We start from the raw sequence: 9,259 nt of genomic DNA, 5'->3' as shown, positions 1-9,259 counted from the left end.
TTGTGCGTGTATGCGTGTACGTGTTTGCATGTGTGTATGGGTGTGTGTTCCATGGACGTAACTTTCACGGAAATTACGTAATAGTTGCCCAGTCGTCGCCCTGCTTTGCTATTCATCCTTAAAGCCTTCTGTGGAAAAAGTGATTTTGTGTTTATGAAAATAAAATGTTTACCGATTTTGAATTCCTAAGTTTCAAAGTCAATGTGGTGCAAGTCTTAGTATTGGATCATTTTTATTATTTATATATATATATATATATATATATATATATATATATATATATATATATATATATATATGCATTTGTATATATATATATATATATATATATATATTAACGAATATTTAAATGTACATATATATACATATAATATATATATATATGTATATGTATATATATATTTACACACATATATATATATGTATATATACACATTTTAAGACGAGCCTTTTTCCTCTGTGGGGAAGGTGGCATAAGAAGAATAGTCTTCCTTTTCTCGGGAAGCTTTTCAGGAGAAAGCTGCTAGCCCCACGCCCCTTTCTTGACTGAAGGTGAGGCTGGGGTCCATTCACACCATGGAAAGAGCCTTTAGGACCCTCCACGGTGTGCCATGTAAGGGACACGGGGACCAGCCATTCAAGGGTGAGTTTTCTAAACTCCTTGACCACCTTCCTTACCGGAGGAATTAATCTAGGACTTGTTTCACTGGAAGATTTCATACGGAACCTGCTTTATCATAATAATTCATTTGTGACTTACTTTCTCTGAAAACTTAAACTAGAAATTCTCTTATCAGGAGAATAAATCCACGACCTGTTTTACGGGAAGAATTAAATAGGAACTTTTTTACGGGAAGAATTAAATACGACCTGTTTTATGGGAAGAATTAAATAGGACCTGTTTTACGAGAAGAATTAAATAGGACCTGTTTTATGGGGAGAATTAAATAGGTCCTGTTTTACGTGAAGAATTCAATAGGACGTGCTTTGCGGGAAGATTTAAATTAGGACGTGAGTTATGGGGAAGAATCAAACTGGGGCTTGTTTTAATTAAAGAATTTACCTAGAAGCTCTTTTATGGGAATAAGCAAACTAGGACTTGTTTTACGGGAACAATAAATCTAGGATCTGTTTTAGTTGAAGAATAGATCTAGGACTTTTTGTAACGGAGTATTAATAAATGACCTGGTTTATCATCAAAATAAATAATCTAGAATATATTTTACCCAAAAAATTAATATAAAACATTTTCAAGAATGAAATTTAATCAAGAACCTGTTTTATTGGAAGAATTGATTTAGAACCTACTTAATCTTAAGAATTTATCTCGAATCTGGTTTATAAAATAAGTAATCTACAGCCTTTCTCATAGGAATTAATCTTGAAACCTGTCTTATCAGATTAATTGTTTTACTACATGTTTTCCTATTGTATCAAAAGAATTGCTATACGATCTACTTTATCATAACCATCAATCTGGGACTTGCTTTACCGAATGAATGAATCTAGAACCTATATCATGGGAAGAACTCATTTACAACCTGCTGGATTGAAAAATGAATTTAGCATTGGTTTTAACTGAAGAACTAATCTAGAATATGTTTCAGAAGATTAACTAGGACTTATTTAATCTAAATATTTACTGCAGAGCCTATTTTATCACAAGAGCTAATGTAGGGCCTGTTTTGTGGGAAGAACTGCTTTTCAGAAGTATTAATCTAGAACCTGTTTTAACAAAGTTTTAATCTAGAACCTTTTTTATTGGAAGAATGACTCTAGAACAGGTTTTATCGAATGAATTAATTTAAAACCTCTCTTACTGGGAACTTGTTTTATCAGAGGAATTGATCCAGAAGCTATTTTATCGCTACTTATTTCAGAATCTTCATCATCAGAGGAACATATGTTTGATAACCGAGATCGAGTAATCAGATAATCACCCTTATAAGAAATTGCTGTTATAGATGTAAATGGATAAATTCCCAGTAATGATGTAATAAATCAAGAGTAAAAAGGAAAACAATATCTTGATTTACGTAAGACCCAGTGATACCAGATCCAATAGTACTACAGAATTTCAATTTCTCTCTCTCTCTCTCTCTCTCTCTCTCTCTCTCTCTCTCTCTCTCTCTCTCTCTCTCTCTCTCTCTCTCCGAAAACTGGCTTATCCGTTGCGGGTCCCTTGCCTTTTTCCCCCTCCCCCATTGCTCTAATTTGCCCCTTTTCCAGGTTAGTTGTGTGCCTAATTTTGACCCCGAAGTCACGGAACGGCCATTCCGGCTGATCGTTACAAGCGGTTTATGTGTTGGGGAGAGAAAGTGTTTATATTGGTGACAATTCCAGCAGGGCGAGATCGTCAGAGAGAGAGAGAGAGAGAGAGAGAGAGAGAGAGAGAGAGAGAGAGAGAGAGAGTGTGTGTGTGTGTTAAATGGATATGGATAAGTGAACTTTAAAAAAACGAAAGTTGATTGTAATGCATGCCCTGGTTTTATGTCTCTCTCTCTCTCTCTCTCTCTCTCTCTCTCGCTCTCTCTCTCTCTCTCTCTCTCTCTCTCTCTCTCTCTCTCTATATATATATATATATATATATATGTGTGTGTGTGTGTGTGTGTGTGTGTGTGTAATCAATATATCGCACTTCTTAGAAATGCAAGGTTGGATCCACAATGAAATGCTTTTAAAAACTTCTTGAGTATTAAAAGTTTTTATACATATATAAATATATATGTATAAAAACTTTTAATACTCAAGACTTTTTATAATATGGATTTCATTGTGGATTTTCTCATATATATTATATATACACATATATGTGTATTTATATATATGTTTGTGCGTATGTGAGTACTTTTTTCAGAGAGAGAGATAGACAGCTAAAGGTTCACTATAACAGAACCAAAAGAATAAATGTTAAATGAGCAGTTTTTGTAAAGCAGATGAGAGACAGAAGAGAAATCTGAGAGAGAGAGAGAGAGAGAGAGAGAGAGAGAGAGAGAGAGAGAGAGAGAGAGAGAGAGAGAGAGAGATTAAAAGCCAAGACATCGACTACATCAAAACAGGCAAATTCTAAAATAGGCACCGTTAACATTATCGGAGAGAGAGAGAGAGAGAGAGAGAGAGAGAGAGAGAGAGAGACGTGAGGCCAGGAAAAGAGAGAAAAAAGACGTTATTTATTGGTCCCCAATAGTTCGATATGGGAAGGGGAATTGGCATCACAAAGGAGTTTATTGTTTCCAATACGCTGGTAATTGGCTAAGGGCAGCTTTATGAATACACAGAGAGAGAGAGAGAGAGAGAGAGAGAGAGAGAGAGAGAGAGAGAGAAGAGAAAAAAGAAAAAGAATAGAAAACAGAATTGGCCATTAAAGAAAAAAGAAATAAATGCTAAATGGTCACTTATTTTCACTCGTTAGAATAGAAAAAATGAAAAAAAAAATGTAAATGGTCACCCATTTTGCTCGTTGCTGAAAATGGGCAAAACTGATGTGAATGATGTTGATTGGAAAAAGCAAAGAATAAATCTGTGTTTTCGTTTAAACAGCTAAACAAATAAATGAATAGCTAAATTTTGAATAGAGCCGGGCATGTGCTCAGTCCGGTCATTTTCTTCTGTTCCTTTCATTCATCAAAGTATTTTGTCGTCATATTTCGCTTGGCACTAATGAATAAAATCAGAACAAACCTGAACATGTAATTCAACAGATTTAATGATTCCTTCATTTTATTTCTGTAAATATTTCGCGGTTTCATTTCAGTTGTCTCTCATGTTAAAATCAGAGCAAACCAAAGCGTGAGTTGAAGCCGTTTGAATTTATTCTTTCCTCTCATTCCTTCAATTTATTTCGCCGTCTTGTTGCAGTTTGCAGGAGGCAAACAAGACGAGATTAACAGACGAAGCATCCATGAAAACAGAAAAGGGATCACGCATAGGAGAGAGTAAACGAGAGGAAACAGAGAGCAATGAAGAGAAGAACTGTGCTTGGAATTGCAAAGGTGGGGAGGAGGAAAAAAAAAAAAGCAATAACGAAAGAGGAATGGCTTATATGCAAAGATAACGGCGCGTGAATAGAATAACAGAGGTCAACATAAACAGAGAACAAGAGAACGAGAGACAAATAAGAGAAAATAGGAAAGAGAATTGGAGGAAAAGAGGGGAATGGAGAAGATGAATGGCACAGGATAATGAACGACATAACAAAGAGAAAGATTTTGGCCTGATGGGGATTTCGAGGTCAGGCGAGGTCGCGTAAGGAATCGTCAAGGAATGAATTAGTTGGTACTTTTTGGCATCTTGATACTGAGCTTGGCTGATTTTAGAAGCGTTTTTTAAAATTTATTCGGCTCGCACAAGTAAATATATATATAAGCACATGCGCAGACAGATAGACAGACAGACAGACACACAAACACAGACAGACATACGGACGGACAGACAAACAGAAATGTGAATAACGTTTTATATAAAAAGAACAAATATACTGTTGAATGATTTACTTTTTGCACGAAGCAAAATAAATTTTTCGCTGATTTTAGACAGGTGACCTATTACTCAGAACTAAGTCGATATTAACAGACTATACGTAGAATGAACGGAGTTTTCACCGAACTTTGCACAAACTGGAGTAGGTTTTTTTGTAGATTTTTATGCAGATCGAGGAAAACTTTTCACAGACTTACGCGGAAGGAAATAAACTTCCATTGATTATTTCACGAATGATTACACACAGACTACAGTATATTTTCCTGGGATGAAAACTTTCCACGGATATACACGGAAACAAACAGAACCGGAGATTTGTGTTTTGACCACAAAACGCAGACGCGTCGTCCTCAGCCACCAAAAATTAATATATCAGTCAAATTTAGCATTCCTTTTCTCTTTCCCTCTTCTGTTATCTTGAGTATCATTCTTAGTCCCCTTTTGAGGAATGTCTTTATTCTCTCCCAACAACGTTAATTAAAAGTGGATATGATAATCCTAAGAAACGTCATTCCCCTGAGAACTACTGCTGCCAGTTGCTAATCTTCCTGTTAATAGTAACTTACTTGTGGCGCCCGCCCCGCCCCCCAACAATGACAGCAATATTGAAGTAATAATGTCATTGCTTCGGGTACAGTATGTGCTCTCCATTTTCTTGTTACAGCTGTTACACAAATCAGCTGATATCTAGAAGAGCTTTATGTTTTATGTGGCTCGTTTTTGCTTGGGAGTTCATAGCTTGAGGGCCAACCGTGTTCAGTGTGTGTTTATTGTGTTCAAGTTCATAATGTGGAGATCCCCACCTTCCTCTTTATTTCTTTGATTATTTAATATTTTTCTTTTCCGAAAGCTCAACTATATCCTTATCTCAGCCAGGGAGGTTTTGCTCTGGTTTGGTTTGCTTATCATGTCTGTTCGCTTTTTGTCTCTATGTCAGCAGGATCACGAAGTCAGGTGAGGATTTCCACAGATTTTCACTCAAGTTTGGTCTCTCGACTGGTCATAAGCGACTAGATTTTAGAAGTGATAGGAATGTCCTTTTTGGGAGAAGGCATCATTTACAACAGGGACTGCCCAGCCATGGCGGAGGTTTGCGATCTGTGAACTCTCTGACTCTACGTAACTTTGCTATTGTCGAGAAGAAAATAGAAATAAATACATCAGAGAACGTTGAAAGACTTCCATAAGCAGCTTAAACATATCAGGGGCAGGCCATATGGGATAGGAACACTAATTAAAACAAGATCCCGTCTAGCGTCATTTTACCACTATAGAAAAGGGACAAAAATGGGTTTTGATAGTCTTAGATGACTTTCCTCAGTGAATTATCTTGAAGATGTCTCTTTAGCCTTCATCAAGTAAGTGAAAACTAAGACCCCATCCATAGACTTTTCCCTCGAGCCAGGTTCCTGCGTATGACTCATTCTCGCCGTAGCAGCACGCTCATGAAATAACAAGTAAAAAATGCGCCGAAGTTGTTTCGGCGCAATCGAGTTTTCTGTACAGCATATAACGCTGTATGAAACTCTCAGACACGGCCCATGAAACTCTCAGCCGCGGCCCGTGAAACTTTCAGCAACGGCCGGTGGTGGCTTGTGTTCCTGGCACCTAGAGCGGTGCCAGACGCACGATCATAGCTAACTATAACCTTACATAAAAATAAAAACTACTGAGGCTAGCAGGCTGCAATTTGGTATAACGTACCAATTTGCAGATTTTGCAGTCCCCTAGTTTTGAAGGCGTGAGGGCGGACTCTCGAGAACAAGTGCGGACGGACAGACAAACAGCCATCTCAACAGAAATGAACAGGATCTAACCCCACATGAGTAATAGGTTTATCTCTCACGATAACATTCTGTGCTGTGATATCACGCATCGTTATGACGCACTTCACCGCACGCTGATACACTGGGATGCCACCCACCAGGATGTGGGGAAGGGTGTTACTTCTCTAAAAGAGGCTTGGCTCAGCTTTATGCTAATTATTTGTTTCAGAAAGCCTGTGCAAGGTCTTAGTCCCAGTCGTTACCCTACTCCCGTATGTTCTTTTCATCTTCAGGTCTGGCCAAAGTTTTGGATGCAGAGTATAATGCATATAGATAGATATGTACAGCATAACTGAATCACGAAAATATGGAACGTGATGAATATATAAATAAAGATAAATCCACGAAGGAAAGGGGAAACACCAGTGCTGCAGGGGCTTTTCGACTCTTTCGTCCTTTACATAGCAGAGTAAAGGACGAAAGAGTCAAAAGGCCTCAGCGCTCCAGTGTTTCCTCTCCTTCGTGGATTTTATCTTTATATATATATATATATATATATATATATATATATATATATATATATATATATATATATATACATATATATATATATATATATATATATAGATATATATATATATATATATATATATATATATATATAGATAGATAGATAGATAGATAGATAGATAGATAGATAGATATATATATATATATATATGTGTGTATATACAGTATATACATATATATATATATATATATATATATATATATATATATATATATATATATATATATAGTATATATATAATATATATATATGTGTGTGTTTGTTTGTTTGTGTGTATTTATTAAAGAAAATCCATCTTTAGTACTATGACCATTGCTTGCGTACTCATATGGTCAAAAATGGCGGTAATATAACAGAAGACCCAAATTTAGGTTCAGACGACTCTAAAGAAGTGAAGAAATGCCCCGAACCTTGCCTAAGGCCCTTCATTTTGCCAGTATGGGCGGGATTGAATCACTTAATCCAGGCTGGACGACGGCAAGTTTAAATGTGGATTTTATAACTGGTAGACCATCGTTCTTACACACAGAAAAGAATAAGATGAAACACTGCGCCAACTTCATAGGGGTAGGCCTATTTTTTATAGTTTTGTCTTCCCTTTGATTTTGACAATTGTATTTTAAATTTATTTTGTTGATTTATCACAAGGACTTTTTGAAGGCAGTGTTGAGCCACCCTTTACTTACTACTTGATTATTTACCACTTTTACACTGCCTTTAATGAGCCGACTCCTCAATGGCACCGAGTTGCCAGTACCGTCGGCCATTGGCATGAAATGAAATTCAGTAATGTCTAGCAGTTCAGAGTGTATTTAATTACGTTCTAGATCATTCTTTCTTTATGGTGGCAGCACCCTTCAGTTTTCGAAAAGATTCCAGCTTCTGATTTTTATAATTTCTTTACTTATGTTCTGACGTCTGTTCGACTTTCTGATTCTTTATATTTCACTAGATCTAATTATCTGAGTGTTGCTGAATATTCCCTAGGTACACATACATTTACACACACACACACAACACATATATATATATATATATATGTATATACGTATATGTGTTTATATATATACAATGTATATACGTATATGTGTTTATATATATACAATGTATATATATATATTTACATATATATATATATATATATATATATATATATATATATATATATATATATATGTATATATATATATATATAAATATATATATACTGTATATATATATATATATATATATATATATATATATATATATATATATATATATATATATATATATATATATATATATATATATATCACATCACCACAAGTGAATAAATGAGACACTGGGTGTAAATTCTGACAGGTTTCAGCTTTATTTCCAAGCTGGCTATGTGTGATGAATGAGTCACATGTTAAAGTGATTATAATTATATATGCATATATATATATATATATATATATATATATATATATATATATATATATATATATATATATATATATAAATATATATATATACATATACAGTATGTATATATATATATATGTATACATATATATAATTATATATATACCTTTATACATATATATTATTGTTAGGAACAATATTGTTCCCATTGTTGCATCCTTTGTTTTGTTTGTTTTTTCTTGCTGGCGAGTTGACGTCTGTTTGATGGCGTCAGACTTCGTCAGTCAGGTTCGTAGCAGCAACGAGCCAGGTTCTGGAGGGCAGAACGACCGATGGTCCAGGGCAGCAGCGAGTCAGCTGGAGTAGCAGCAGCAGGTATCCGTACCTGAGAGTCAGGTCCCGTCAGCAGCAGTGGAGAATTTTTGAGGACGAGATGGTTGCCGTGTCGGCTCTGTCGTGGTCGTCCAGTGCTGGAGGAGGACGTCTGTACTGTTTTTGGGGACGAGATGGTTGCCGTGTCGGCTCTGTCGTTTTCGTCCGATGTTGGAGGAGGACGGCCAGTACTGTTGATCCTTTATGCTGCGGGATTATGTATTTGCTGTAATAGTTATTTTACAGTTTTTTTCATTATTCGTATTATGTTTTTTTTTGCTGCCTGTTATTTTTATATTTATGCTGCCTGTGAGTTATGCAATTATTATTTTTAACTGACTCTATTTAAATGTATTTACTGTGTTGGCCAAGTTATTTGTTTATGGATTTAATCTTTTTTTGTGCTACTCTGGTAATTATTGATTTGGTTCATGTTTAATTGATTTCATTTTTGTATTGATTCATTTTTGTACTGACTCTATTTTATTTATCTTTGTTTTTGATTGTTGCTGCTACTGTTATGTAACTAATTCATTTGTGTAATGTTCATTTTGTTTTTAAATTGAACCTGACTCAACTGTACATTATGTATATAACTTTATTGTAAATAAATTAATTTTAAGGTAATTTTTTTTGTATTTGTTCTGCTCCTCTCTCCTTTGTTTGTCACCTCTCGTCAGTC

The sequence above is a fragment of the Macrobrachium rosenbergii genome, chromosome 7 (genome assembly GCF_040412425.1).
Source record: "Macrobrachium rosenbergii isolate ZJJX-2024 chromosome 7, ASM4041242v1, whole genome shotgun sequence".
Lineage (NCBI taxonomy): Eukaryota > Metazoa > Arthropoda > Malacostraca > Decapoda > Palaemonidae > Macrobrachium > Macrobrachium rosenbergii.
This window is presented reverse-complemented; position numbering follows the sequence as displayed.